Below are 14,988 nucleotides of genomic sequence, written 5' to 3' on the forward strand. Positions count from 1 at the left end.
GTGAAATACACAAGTGTGAGCAGAGGCAGAACTTGAGGCGGAAACACTCATCCTTCTCCAATTGTAGAGTAGTGGCCCCTCTAGGAATATTGATATTCCATTTAATCCTCACTACAGTCTGGCAAAGTGGGCATTATGATTATGAATTTCACGGATGAGGAAACTAAGAACTTTCAGGATAAATAAATTTGACTAACATTACACAGTTTGATGGAGTGCCATTATTGGTACCTCACTTAACATTGTATAAGAAATAATCGCTTTGTTGCCAGTTTCCTAGGTGTTGATTACTGAATAATGATTATCTGGGCAACACTAAAAATTTAGTCTGTCCTTAGCGCTCATTCTCCTTTTTTTGGAGTTTGGTGAAAAGAATCTTAGGGATGAGAGGCAATTTTTTTTTCCCTTCAAAGATCTCTAGCAGGTTTTTGGGTGCCTGGGTGGCTCAGTCAGTTGAGCGTCCGACTTTGGCTTAGGTCATGATCTCGTGGTCTGTGAGTTCAAGCCCCGCGTCGGGCTCTGTGCTGACAGCTCGGAGCCTGGATCCCGCTTCAGATTCTGTGTCTCCCTCTCTCTCTGCCCCTCCCCTGCTCACACTCTGCCTGGCTGTCTCTCTCTTTATCACAAATAAACATTAAAAAAAATTTTTTAAAAAGATCTCTAGCAGGTTTTGAAGCTTTTTAATCCCAAGATTCCACGTTTTATCGCCCAACTGTTTTTTATGTACAATAAGAATCTAAACTAAATGAGATAATTTAGGTCAGTTATAACAGGAAACTAGTCTTGCTTCTCTTTTAAATTCAGCAACAATTCACTGTATGACTTCGGGAAACCCACTTTCCTACTGGATGACATTACATATTAATTTAAATCTGAGAAAAACTGTAAAATAGGGGTTTATTAGCAGCCTATTGCCCTATTCAATTCACATCTCTTTGCCACTCGGGTGTCCCCTTGAAAGGGGGATCACTAACCTTTTATTGGGAATGGATATAATAAATCATTCAAAGTAAGGGAAAGTTAACTTCTGGTCATATGATTATACTAATATGTTGTCTCTTCATTTGCCTTATAAAAAGTGACCCACCATGGAAGCCAAAAGAATAATTTTATAATTTTGAGATTTATGGCATTGCTTATATCAAAGGAGATATTTTCACAGGGTAAGGTTTAAATTAGCATCCCTTCCTGGAGCACCTGGGTTGCTCAGTTGGTTCATCGTCCAAGTCTTGGTTTCAGCTCCGGTCATGATATCATGGTTCGTGAGTTCAAGCCCCATGTCAGGCTCCCTGCTGCCAGTGCAGAGCCTGCTTGGGATTCTCTCTCTCCCTCTCTCTCTGACCCTTCCCCACTCACCTCTCTCTCTCTCTCTCTCTCTCTCTCTCTCTCTCAATAAATAAATAAGTAAAAACTTTAAAAAATTAGCATCCCCTCAAATTACATTATACTATTAACTTTCTAGTAATTCATGAGTGAGGTTTCATAATATCAATTGATCATTCAATAAATCATTCAAATATACTTACTGAACAACTACAGTTCTAGGTTCTAAGAATGCAGTAATGAATCAGGCCAAGCCCTGCCCTTGTGTTGTGTATAATTTAGTGCATAAAAGTTAACACTTACTTAGTGCTTGTTGTGATTTCTCTTTTTTTTAACGTTTATTTATTTTCGAGACAGAGAGAGACAGAGCATGAACGGGGGAGGGTCAGAGAGAGGGAGACACAGATTCCGAAACAGGCTCCAGGCTCCGAGCTGTCAGCACAGAGCCCGACGCGGGGCTCGAACCCACGGACCGTGAGATCGTGACCTGAACCGAAGTCAGCCACTCAACCGACTGAGCCACCCAGGCGCCCCTGTGATTTCTCTTTTAAGCCCTCCACATGGCTGATGTCACTGAGCTTTTTTAAGTAACATCCTAAGCTATAGGTACTATTCTTATCACCACCCCTCTATCCTGGAGACACTTACAGCCCATAAAGTTCCAGTAATTTGTCCACGATCACACAGCCAGAAGAAGTTAGGGACAAGGCGTCCCTTCCAGATGTCCTGGAAGGAAGTCTGATACTGTGGATTACACTGTTAACTGCTACATTGTACTATGGGTTCAGATGAAAATACTAAATAAGTAGAAAAAAGAAAAAAAAAAAGCCTCCAAGAGGTAAGCATAATATGAAACTAATTTTCCAGAGGACATTAGAATTTTCTTTTGATTTCAGATATCAAGAATTTTTTCTTGACAAACTACCTCTCTGTTTCTTTGTCTCTGTATTTCCCACTGTAATGAATATAAACTCGAGTTTACACTTCAATATTCTTCTCTCTCTCTCTCTCACACACACACACACATGTGTGTGCATACACACACATGCATGCACACACAAATAATTCCACTTTCTCCTGATTTAGTCATCAAAATGAAAATTAGACATTAGTATAACCTGTATATTGAATTAGTCCAGTTTTATTACCAAAAAGTTGTCTATGAAACATTCTTCATTAAAGCGTCTGCTAAAATCTATTATAATGCAATTCCTATTGTTTGTATAAAATCTAAAGAAATCTCTAAAACCCAAAAATTTAGTTCTGCTTGGATTGTTCTCTAAACAACAGGTAGTTTCCATCCCACAACAGGGCAGAAGATGCAAATTCTTTTTTTTCTTTAATTATTTTTTAAATATAATTTATAGTCAAGTTGGCTAACATACAGTGTATACAGTGTGCTCTTGGTTTTGGGGGACAGATTCTCGTGATTCATCGTTTACATACAACACCCAGTGCTCATCCCAACAAGTGCCCTCCTCATTGCCCATCACCCATTTCCCTCTCTCCCCCACTCCCCTATCAAGGTGAATTCTTAAATGTGTTGGAAAGAACTCTGTTTAAAAGTCCCTTTTCAAACAGAAACTTGACAATAGAACCCCTCTTCGATTTTCCCCGTCGCGTTAAGTTTGCCATTCCAACTGTGTGTCAAGATTTTAATTGCAGCATGAAATTAACCAGTTATAAAATACTGTTCTTGTGCCCTTGCCTTCTAAAGCAGAAGGCACTAAATAATTTGCTTAATGGCCTCTAACATGAGACCTCAATTTAATAACCAAAGTGCCCTTACTTGTTGGATAAATTCCTGATGAGAAATGCTCTGTGTATAATCCATCAAAACATCAGTGAATGAAGTGCACACGCGCGCACACACACACACACACACATATTCACACACATTCACAAATAAAAAAACCCCACTAAAATTGGAGTCAAAGTTCTGATGTGCCAAATTGACTAGTTTGAAATACACCGTCTGGTAGGCATGAGTTAGGACAAACGCACCATGTTCCCTGATCCTGTAGCTGAGTTCTGGTGGCTTCACTGACTCCATAGCAAGAAGGACATGGCCACTCCATTGACATCAACTTGCCAGGCACCTGATATGTTTCTGTCTCCTTTTTTTTTTTAAGTTTATTTATTTATTTTGAGAGAGAGAGAGAAAGAGAGACAGAAACAGAGACAGAGAGAGAGAGAGAGACAGAGAGAGAGAGAGAGAGAGAGAGCGTACAATCAGGGGAGGGACTGAGAAAGAGAATCCCAAGCAAACTCCACACCATCAGCACAGAGCCCTGTGTGGGACTGAAACCCATGAACCATGAGATCATGACCTCAGCCAAAACCAAGAGCCCAAAGCTTTAACCAACGGAGCCACCCAGGTACCTCCTGTTTTTGTCTCCTTTTTATGAAAACTTTCTCCCTTAATAATAACCTGATACCTAGGGGGCGCCTGGGTGGCTCAGTCTGTTAAGCCTCTGACTTCAGCTCAGGTGGTGATCTCACAGTTTGTGAGTTCAAGCCCCACCTCAGGCTCTCTGCTGTCAGCACGGAGCCCACTTCAAACACTCTGTTCCCCTCTATCTCTGCCCCCGTCTCCCCCGCTCGTGCACTCTCTCTCTCTCTCAAAAATAAACATTAAAAAATCAAAAACAAAACAACACCCTGATTTCTATTGTTGAAGTTGCCATGCCAAAAGTTTGGTTTTATAAAAGCGATGTTATTGTAGTAATTAAGTGCCAGTTCGAACATGCAACTTTTAGTGTGATAGATATAGCTTTAAATTATTTTTGGCTTACTTTATTAAAAACTGCAAGGATTCTTTTAATGATTACTTCTAACAACCATTTTTGCAAACATAGAAATTCAGAGACTAGAGAAGAAGGAAACAAAGTCTGGCATTTTAGTGACCTGGCTAAAATTTCCTTAACCTCTACTCTCTTTTTTTCATTTTAATCCTTACTTTATGTCTAATTTACTTCCATTTAATGCTTTGGTTTTAAGAAGACCATGTCCTGGCCACATCTAAATATATGCAATATAAATATCATAATTGCATTGCTGGTCAATGCAATTATTTATATTTACCTGTCTATAAAAGTCAAACCTAAGGGCTCTAGAATTCCCTCAGATTGTATGAGCACCTGGGGGGTGCAGTCAGTTAAGTTTCTGGCTCCAGCTTATAACCTTGTGGTTTGTGAGTTCAAGCCCCGCGTCGGGCTCTGTGCTGACGGCCCGGAGCCGCTTTGGACTCTGTGTCTCCCTCTCTCTCTGCCCCTCCCCAGCTAACCCTCTGCCTCTCTCTCAAAAAATAAATAAACATTAATTTTTTTTTTCAAATTAGTATTCCCTCAAATTATAATTTCCTCTTTTTTGCCTGATTTTATATTTGTTTTATGTTTTAAGTAAAATAAGAGGATAGCATCACTCTAGTTCTCAAAGGTCATTGTTCAAAAATTAAAAAAAAAAAAACTTCACCACTAATTTATAAACCGTGTACAACAGAACATAGACACTGCCTACAGTATATATAAGTGTGGTTATTTGCTTTGCCCAGAAATGATGATTAAGGTTTACAATAATACAAATTGAGGCTGGGAACGTTTGGAGAAAGTGTACAAATGGGATGTTTGATTAATCTGAAGTACTGATACTTGAGAAGAAAAACAATTTGATGAAAACTTTAATTAATCTGTTGTCTCGCTCTCATTTTTAATACAAAACAACATTTCCTTCGTTCGCTTCTTCGGTCTATCCGAATGGATTTGAAAAGGGGGAGGGAAACTCTCTCTCTCCAAAGTTCAGACGTGAATGCCAAGGAAAGTGGAGCTAAGTATTGTTTTGAGATGTATCAGGTCTGATCTGCCATGCCCGGATTTGATCGCTCAAGGTATTGAAAGTTGTGATGTGTCTGCTACATACGATTTCATGCCTGAACAGGTCCCAGAATATGCTGCATTCTTATCAGGAACTCACAAGTCCCCCTAGTTGGCAGGGGAAGACCACTCTGTCGCATCAGGTGGCTCGTTTGGGGCGTGTTCATCGCAGTGGGGTTTCGTTCCATGTCAATGAGGTAATACAACATGCATGCGTTATCGAAGCACACCATTAAAAAACAAACATGCATCCATTTGTCTAGGAGAAGATCAGGCCACGAAAGGAAGGATTTTTCTGGTCCTCCGCATGGTCACCGAGGCCCGTCCCCACCCCAGCCCCAAATCACCTTCCAAGAGAGTTCATACGTGTCATCAAAACTGAGCGGAGTTTCTCATTCAACTCTGGGGTGACAGAGGTCGTTCTGTTTTCCTGTTAACTAAATCACAGTCCGTCTCAAACCAAGATTGCCAATTGTGTTAAATTAAAGAGAGAGGTACTTTGCTGAAGGCAACTTACACAGGGGACTGTGTAAAGCTGGCTTCTCTTTAGAATTCTAAGTCACATTGAAATGGAAAGGCTTGGGCAGATAGGGTCACTGCATTAATGACAAATCCACATGCGACACTCCTTCCTAAAACCCAATACCATGCTAATCTTTCATTCCTCCGCTTTAATGCAATCCTACAACAGCTCAGGCTTAGTATTTCCACCTCGTTTCAAAATGCTCTCTTACATGCATGCCATCTCCTCGGAGACTTTTAATCTTGTAAGAGATGCTGGAATACTCTCCCTTCCACTACAAGTTCAAAAGCAGGTGCTTTCGTTTTCAGGCTGTATATGAAGCCAATGGAATAATCATGTGGCGTCGACCCCAACCAAAGAATCTCACAAGGACACCTTATATTGTGCCTTTAAAAAGTATCTCTGTATAATAATGAATGCTTCTGATAGCGAGCCATGGGGAAAGATATTAGTCATGGTAGCTATCATTGAGTAGTATCATTGAGTTCATGGGTGGAAACCAGACTAAGATGCTGTAATTAAAATCTTCACGGAAGTATTTAGTGACTCTGTTTTCCCTTCCCTTTTATCCTCCTTGTCTTGAGCCTGTTCTCCCGTGATGGAGATCTCTGTGCGCCACTAATGCTCTCCTCTGACTTTGCGAACGCTGTATTGACTATACTTTTCCGGTTGTATTTTTAGCTGACACTTTGGGCAATGGGGTTTAGTTGGATTACTCCCCGTCAGTTTATTTTTGGTAGATTGGTTTGTCGTGTTGCTGTCTATCGCTGACCTCTCTTCCTATCTATCCTTTTTCACTACAGATGGTGGTGTTCATTCAGACAGACATCATCCTTCTCCTTCACCTGTTTGGTCTAGTCTAACCCTGTGAAGGAAATTGCATCATGAGTCAGGAGAAATTCAGCACGGCATGTATTATTGGTATTGTGATTTGAGTGGCAACCGACCAACACTTAGGGAACAATTTATCTACCTGAATTGGACTAGACATCACTAATGCACATGGCAGATTGATTGTACAGCTTTAGTGGACGTATTCTTTATTAATGAGATTCAGCATGATTTGCTAAAAAGGCTTTTACTGGGCAGTCATTTTGTGTCCCCTCCCCCATCTCTCTTCAGCCTATTTAATCTTGTTGAACCTTGCACTATGTTTTGAGACTGTGTTTTTCCTCTCTACTTTTATTTGAAATACCAAGGCTTTTAAATAATTGTGCACAAACTGAACAGAGTGCACACACACACACACACACAAGCCAGATTGTAATCAAAATGTATTATAAAACATACGCACTAAGGAAATAAATCAAAATCCTAAGAAGTTACTAAGAAGAAATAAAAGTAAAATTATATGAAAAAAAATTTTTCTGTGAATAAAGTTTGATATTTCGAAGAACTCATTTCTACAAATGAATGTGTCTGTACTAACATGGGCTTTAAAGCACATGGAATTTCTTTCTAAATAAAATATATTTGTATTGATCTGCTAAGAGTTGAGAGCTGCTGAGATCTTGGGACTTCAAATAGGGCTCGGTAACAATCTAGAGAAAAGTCACAAACTACACATCTCTTAACTTTTTGTTTCAGCATCCAGAGGCCAGTAGGCCTAAGGGAATAATTTACATTAATTGCAATGAGTTTTCTCTAAAACACTTTAGAGGCAACCTAAGGGTAAATTATTTCAGATTCTAGCGTTACCATGATCAAACTTCCCTTGCTATACAATTTCAGACCTGGTATGAAAGGAGGGAAAAAGAAGAAACTACCCCCTTTCTCCTGAGAGCTGAGTCTACATGTACTCTGAGCACGATAGAAATATCCCATTATTTTTTTTTTATTTTTCCATTACTGTTTATTTTTTTTATCACGAAATGACATCTCTCCCCAAAATAAAATAAACTACCAGCTGCTGAAAAAAATCTCCTTAAAAATGATCTATAAAATAACTTGTTTTACAAGTCATTTCCAGTCCTGTGTGTCATTTCTCCCCCAAACAAATACTATTTCAGTTGTGTACTAGAAAGGGCATTTTAAAAATTATACGTGACAATGTAACAGCAAGCATCCTAGGGGGTTGGGAATCCCTCCAGGAAAAATCTTAAAGGCTAAAGTTTCTCCATGTAATTCTGGTCCTCTTCAAAAAGAGCTGGAGAGATCAGAGTTACAATTACTACAACAAGTAGCTTGAAAGAATTTCTCTCTGAAAAGGGCAGTTAAGCGCTATTGTTGAGCTAACCTTCCTGAATCCTCAAACCAAAGTGAAGTTGAAACCTTTTAGCAGCATTTACATCCTATGTTGAAAGTCACATTGCTCTCCAGGCAAGAAATCAAACCACTGAGCATATTGCTTTAAACAAAACAAAACAAAACAAAACAACAACAACAACAACAAAAGAGCAAAAAGCAAAAAACAACAAGCAAAAAACAAGCAAAAAAAACCCTACCACATTTAAGATTGTAACTCTTGCAGATATCAAGTAGTTGTCGTTTTATCTTCGTGATTCATTATTTCCTTCTCTATTTGTCTTTAACCTAAAAGTTATGGCAGTTTCACAGAAAGTATACATTTCCATGAAAAGAGTAAAAATGTAGCAGCTCATATGCCAAGAGGAAAAACTTTGAGGGTACTGCCCTGAAAATACCTGGAAATTCAAGAGCGAATTACATTTTAAAAAATTACATGCAAGACCCGTTTATTTACTATTCCTTTGGGAAATCCACTGTCAGCACACCAAGTGAGTTCGATGTGATTTGATTTACAAATGTTTCAAAACCTACTATGCACAAGGGACAGTTTCTCTGCTCTTAGAAGCCAATTTAATAATTAAAACTAAAACTACCAATTAGTGCAACCTTTGGAATCTATTTGTATGCCCAAATTCTTTCAGCGCTCATGTAACTTTAACGATTTTAGAAGAAACAACAAAAATGTGTGCACATCAAGAAGATGAAACAGAATGATCAAGTAAGAAATTCACATGGGGGAGGGGTACACGTGCCATGTACAAATGTTCAAAGCAAACAGCCCTGTTTCTTTCCCTGTGTTGGTTTCCACCCTAAATGGAGGCAGCACCTTTTCGGAGGTGGCGCCATTTGTCATTTTTAACGTAACCACAATATGGGATGGAGATAAAGGTGATAATGATGACAGTAAAAGCAGTAATAGTGAATAGTACCAATTCTACCAATAATCGTGGTTACCAATTCTAAGCGGCAGCGATGTGTTCTCTATTCCACCAGTTGCTTCCTGTATGTTGTTCTCTTTATTTCTGTTAACGATGCAACAGAATGAATATTGTTACTTCCAATTACCAAACGAGTAAACTTAACTGTAAAGATTAAAGGACTTTTTGGAGCACTTGGGTGGCTCTGTCAGTTAGGTGTCCGACCTCGGCTCAGGTCGTGATCTCCTGGTTTATGAGTTCGAGCCCCGCGTCGGACTCTGTGCTGACAAGTCAGAACCTGGAGCCTGCTTCGGATTCTGTCTCCCTCTCTCTCAGCCCCTCCCCCACTCGCACTCTGTCTGTCTCTCTCCCATTCTCTCTCTTTCTCAAAAATAAATAAAACATTAAAAAAAAATAATCAAGAGACGTTTTAATGGGTCTCGCTAAAGCTAGAAAACAAGTTACTCATCTCACCTTTGTCTAGGTGCTAGGATTTTCCCACTACTTGATTGTGTTTCCTTACACCCACGCACACTGTTAGTCCAAATCTTCTGTTTACAATGGGTTAATCATCTACTGGTTTATTGTCATACCTAAGAACAGAAAAGGTGCCCAATGCCCATCAATTAACAATCTGATTATCTACGTCTCCATCATTGTAAAAAGGTTGGAAATGAACATGACCAGCACTAATAACTGAATCAACCCATCGTCGAGGCATTTTTCTTCTTCTCACAAATGTCAGGTTTTTGGCGGGTCTACACCTACCTGCCTTTTGTCTCACGTCTCAGATTACAGGACCAGGCTTTTATTTCTGCCCTAAACTGGAGGGCGTGTGAGAATATGGATCATGTAGCTCTCAGAATCAAGATTACTAACTCCACTAACTCTGCACAATGCAGAGACCTCCGGGCAATTGTTCATTCGCTGTGATTAACCTACAAAGCTCGCTCTCCTCTGAATAAACACTTAAAAAAAAAAAAAAAATCTGTCCTCAGACTTAAATGTGCATGTGTCTGTATAACTTTGAGAGTTTTATAAAAGTATTTCAAATTTCTCTAAAATGATTCAGTCTCCCGCCTACAAACGATCAAAACTGAGACATCAATTCTTACCAAAATTAACGGTTGGAAGGGCGTGGGTGGCTCAGTAGGTTAAGAGTCCAACTCTTGGTTTCTGCACGGGTCATGATCTCACGGTCTGTGGGATTGAGCCCCATGTCAGGCTCTGTGCTAGGATTCTCTCTCTCCCTCTCTCTCTCTCCCCCTCCCCTGTGCATATGCTCTCAGCTGGCTCTCTCTCTCTCAAAATACATAAACATTTCCAAAAACAAAAACAAAAAAAAAACAAAAACCCCCACAAAAATCAACAAATCATTGGAAGGCTAATAAGCATATCAAACTTCGTATATTCAAAATCTTTCTCACCAAAACCCTCTGCCTGCTGTCCTTCCATCCTAGTTAATGAAAATGCCAGGATTTCACCTTGGTCTCAACTCCATATTGAATCTGTCACCAACTTCCATCAACTCTGCCTTCAAAAATGTATCTCGACTTCCCCCACACCTCCCCCTGTCCACGGACTCAGGTCCGCACCAGCATTTTCCCTCCTCACAATTGTTTTTATAGCCTCCCAACTGATGTTGGCACTTCTAGCCCTGCTTCTCCACAGAGGAGGCGGCATGACCTTCCATTTAATCATAGCAGTCAGATGTGGCATATTCTGCGTCTCAAAACTCTACGATTTCCCATCTCATCTCATCTGAGTCAAAGCCAAAGTCCCGACAGTGTCCTGTCATGATCCAACCCCATTCCTCATTTGCCCCATTCTGGTCACACTGACCTCTGGTAGGTTCCTCAAACATACCAGACAGGTGCCCACCTAGGATAGCTTCTCTGGAGGTTTCTTAATCCCAAAAACGTGTCACCCTGGAGATCGGTGCAGCTTTTTCCACTCAAATGTGACATGCTCAGTGAGCTTTTCCCTGACCGATCTATGTAAGATTGCCTTCTCCCCATACCTCTGAGCTCCAATGCTCTGATTTAGTTTTCTTCATACAACTCATCCCATTTTAACTTACTCTATACTTTACTTGCTTATTGTCTGTCTCCCTCATCCCACTCCCCCGAGATTGTAAATCCCACAAAGGCAAACAGTTTTACTATTTTGTTTGCTGCTTTATCCCAAGCCCCTAGAACAGCCCCTGCCGTGAAATAGATGTTCACTAAATGCTCACTGAAACATTTCATAGAGAAACAAAATAGCGAGGAAACACACATAAACATCAGCCTAATAGGATATTAAAACGTCTCCTTAGTAACGTTCTTCATTGCTGAACAACTTCATTTCTTATTCAAACATCAGGTTAGGCTGAGTGGTATACTTAGCCTTGAATCAAAGACTAAAATGCATTTTGCTAATTAAAATAATGGAGTTTAAATGCTGGTCTTTTTATTTTTAAAGCATCTTCCTTGTATAGCTTACTGAAAGTGCTTTCCTAAAAAAAAAAAGTTTGTATCTTTTTTTTTTTTCCTCTGCTTCCTGGCAAGCTAGTAATATTCACATTGTAGTATGGACATGAATATTGTCATGCATTTCCAAATATGAGTGTTATTGAAAACACTTTTTAACTAGTGGCATGTGGCTTGAGCAAAGATTCATCTTGGGAGGGGGCTTGATTTTCCTTCCATCAATTCATGATTAAACTTAATTTCAAGGCGATCTATAAATTTATAATGATGACGTTTCTTTCAGGCTAAATCCACGTTGGACAGAGCCTAGAAGCTATTTTATTAGTATGTGCAGTCTCTAGCAGTTTCATTTGCTACATTAGACAGGTTCTCTATGCCATATTGCATTTTTAGTAGCTAAAAAATCCTCTGACTCACAATTCCTTTCCCTTATCTGGGTTTTTGAACATTTTACAAAGGCCACGTTTAGTTAAAGATTGAGAATATCCTCCGAGAGCCTGAAGAGTATAAAAAACAGCCCTGGGCTGAAAGCTGTTGCCTAATTAATCTATAACCATCTCTAAATATTTAACACTACTTCTAAAAGAAAAATTACCTTACGTTTTCCAAAGGGTTTCTTTTCAATCACTCAGGATGCCATAATTTTGGAGGTTTGGGAGGTCTACTCTTTGCTGCAATTTCCTCAGCATTAGAAGAGCTTAATCCTCATGCTGACCGACTGGTCCAGATGGGGTTATATTCTGAAAGCCCCTCCTCTTGCCAACATCTGTGTATTTATTTCAGATATGGAACAGACACTGAGATCTCTAAAAGGTAAAGTCAGTGCTTGGTCCAGAATATAATGAAAGTCGAAATAACCACAAGTCAAAATAGCTCTCAAGAAGGTACGTGAGAAAGAGAAGGAAGTTTATCTTAAATGAGCCATAAAGGGCCCCCTCTCCAGATGGCTTCTAATCTGTCTTGGCAGGTGACTGGAGAAAAACCTAAAATCACCCTTATTACCAATATCGATGCAGTGTATGTTGTAAATAGATAAATGCTAGCGTTTGCCTTAATCATCTCAGGACTGTGGTGACCCTTCCTGACAATGGAAGACACCACTTTGACTTGCAAAATGAATAGGCACAATGGCCAGAATGGACCAATGTGATGTCCTTAGGCTAAGCAGGGAAAGCTAATATTCATGAGCATAAGTGGTGTCCCTGGATATATGCTCATTAATATTAACTTTCCCCACCAGCACTGAGAAAAAAAAAGTGGAACACTTTCAATAAATCAATTTATTTAGGATCAGCCCTTGTAGATTTGGCTTCTGGCTCAATAAAAAGCAATCAGTGAGGGAAGGACAAGGTGAATTATTGAATTCTGTCTTCTAATTGTATGACTCTCCGAATAGAAACTTCCCCATACATTTGGAGTCGTAACCAAAATGACTTCCAGACCTGGGTATCTTGTTTATCTTTGGAAAAAGAGAAAAGAAAATCTGGCTGCATAATTTTAACCTGAAAACAAGCAAAGCAGCTTGAGGTCCCCCTGAAATGATTAATAGAAAAGTGATTGGAATTAATCACAAACACAAGAGGAAGCTGAAATTAGGGAGAGGGTTATTAAGACACTGTCTGCCTGTTTAATCTCACCCCATTATCAACACATTAACCTTGTTTTCTCTGCCTGAGCACTGAGTCCTACAGCAAAATTAGGTCAGAAATTCACATCAGATCAGATCAGCTGATTCATTCCAGCAAAACCCTGACATGCTGCAGATTTGAGTTTCATTCTAGATAGGATTATGGCTGAGGGCTTTTTGAGTTTGCTTCCTAGGCTCCAAGCATAGCAGCTTTAGCTAATTGTAGACTATTTCTCTACCAGCTATAGAGGATTTCTAAAGATTTTAAGACTAGCTGTGGAGTATTTTTGAAAGTTGACACAGTTATGTTTCCGAAGCCTGGTTCATTTCACTGTCCTCACTCACCTGAGCAAAGGTGTTTCCACATCTGTTTTGATACCCAAATAGGGCATTTCGTTTTTCTACATGCCCCCAATTAAAGCAAACCCAATGAGATTCTCTATTCGTGACCAAAGTGGGTATTCCTGAGGCACTGGATGGATAGATCGCTGGCTAAAATGCACGTCAGTAAATGCTCTCTCTTCCCATAAAGTCTTCAGCCACAAATCATGAGTATGATTTCAGAGAAGCCATCACTATCTAAAGAGGATTTATGTAGCTGTTAACATTCCTCTCTTAAGAGTTCTCTGGGTGATTATGTCTTTGGGTCATTATTTAAAATATTTACCAATTCAAAACTTTGGTATTAGAACAATTTGCTTTTTAGGGAACAATGTTTTTGAAAAAGAAAAGCCAATCTTTTCTTCATTTTTATTTTTACTTTTTTTTCCCCTCTATGGTCTAAAAGGATCTTTAGCTGTTCTTTGTTTCTCTCTGACTAACAGAAATACTGAAACCTTCAAATATAAATAGCTTCCAAGTATACATACTAATGTAGAATTGCATGTATTTTTTTAAGGAGCCGTAAGTAATCTAATTCCATTTCTGACTGTCACTTTTAAAGAGGAAATATAACCTCATATAGATCCCTTGAGGGCATCCACAGGGAACAGAGATGTTCCTAATCAGCCTAAGTAGTCCTTTGTGACAGAACCACTTTCCTCTAGTTGAGAGCTGTCTTCCAGACTTGCAACGTTTGGGAGAATTTCACTAATGTAACATTTGTTTCATTAGGAAAAAAAAAAAATCCAACCCCTTCCTATAATAGAAAACATACTCAGAAAAACATGTAGTGGTAACATTTTTTTTTAACTGAAGGGATATTTCCTATATCGTTTTCAAAAGACTGTGGCTAATAGTCAAATGAGACAGTGTAGGGACAAGTTCCATAATCCAGAAGGAAAAATTCACTTAAAAGGAAGCTTCAAATCTCAATGTACTTTTGGTACACCAGATACTCATTTTGACTGTCCCTCCTCCTCAATGGATAGCCTTACCTGATGTCCGAAACAAGGTGTTACTTATACACAGCGAACCTCTAAAACAGGTCTTAGGTTCGCAGGTGCACACAGGTACAGCCTCACAAGTCGTCTGTGGCCACGTTCTGTTCTTGGTCAGTTGCCTCCTTTTTTTTATTTTTTATTTTTTTAATGTTTATGTATTTTTGAGAGGGAGAGAGAGAGTGAGCGCAAGCGGGGGTGGGGCAGAGAGAGGGGGAGACACAGAATCCGAAGCAGGCTCCAGGCTCTGAGCTGGCACCACAGAGCCCATGAGGCTCGAACTCACGGACTGTGAGATCGTGACCTGAGCCGAAGTTGGACGCTTAACGGACTGAGCCACCCAGGCGCCCCTAAGTTGCTTCCTTCTTAATGTCTGTATCCTGTGCTGCATCAGTGGTCCAACATAACTTCATCCCTGTCTCTTAAATATCCCTTTTCGCCCCCACCTATGACAAACTGGAGTTTTATAATCCACCTCAAGTGAGCTCACTCGTCTGAAGCTATAGGTTTTGAGTGTTTGTTTTCTTCCAGGCTTTTTAATAAAAAGTAAGTCTCATTTAACAGTGCCTGAACAAAACCATTAGAATTTAAAATAGCAGAAATGATGAGCCACTGAAATCATTTTTTTT

The 14,988-nt window shown here is 39.6% G+C and overlaps 1 protein-coding gene across 1 annotated transcript in view; it reads right to left on the bottom strand.

Moving 5' to 3' along the window:
- NYAP2 (neuronal tyrosine-phosphorylated phosphoinositide-3-kinase adaptor 2) overlaps positions 1 to 14,988 on the bottom strand; it is a 264,307-nt gene that overhangs the window by 232,678 nt on the left and 16,641 nt on the right.

The sequence above is a fragment of the Panthera pardus genome, unplaced genomic scaffold, assembly GCF_024362965.1.
Source record: "Panthera pardus isolate Hobbes unplaced genomic scaffold, ASM2436296v1 HiC_scaffold_10, whole genome shotgun sequence".
NCBI classification, from domain to species: domain Eukaryota; kingdom Metazoa; phylum Chordata; class Mammalia; order Carnivora; family Felidae; genus Panthera; species Panthera pardus.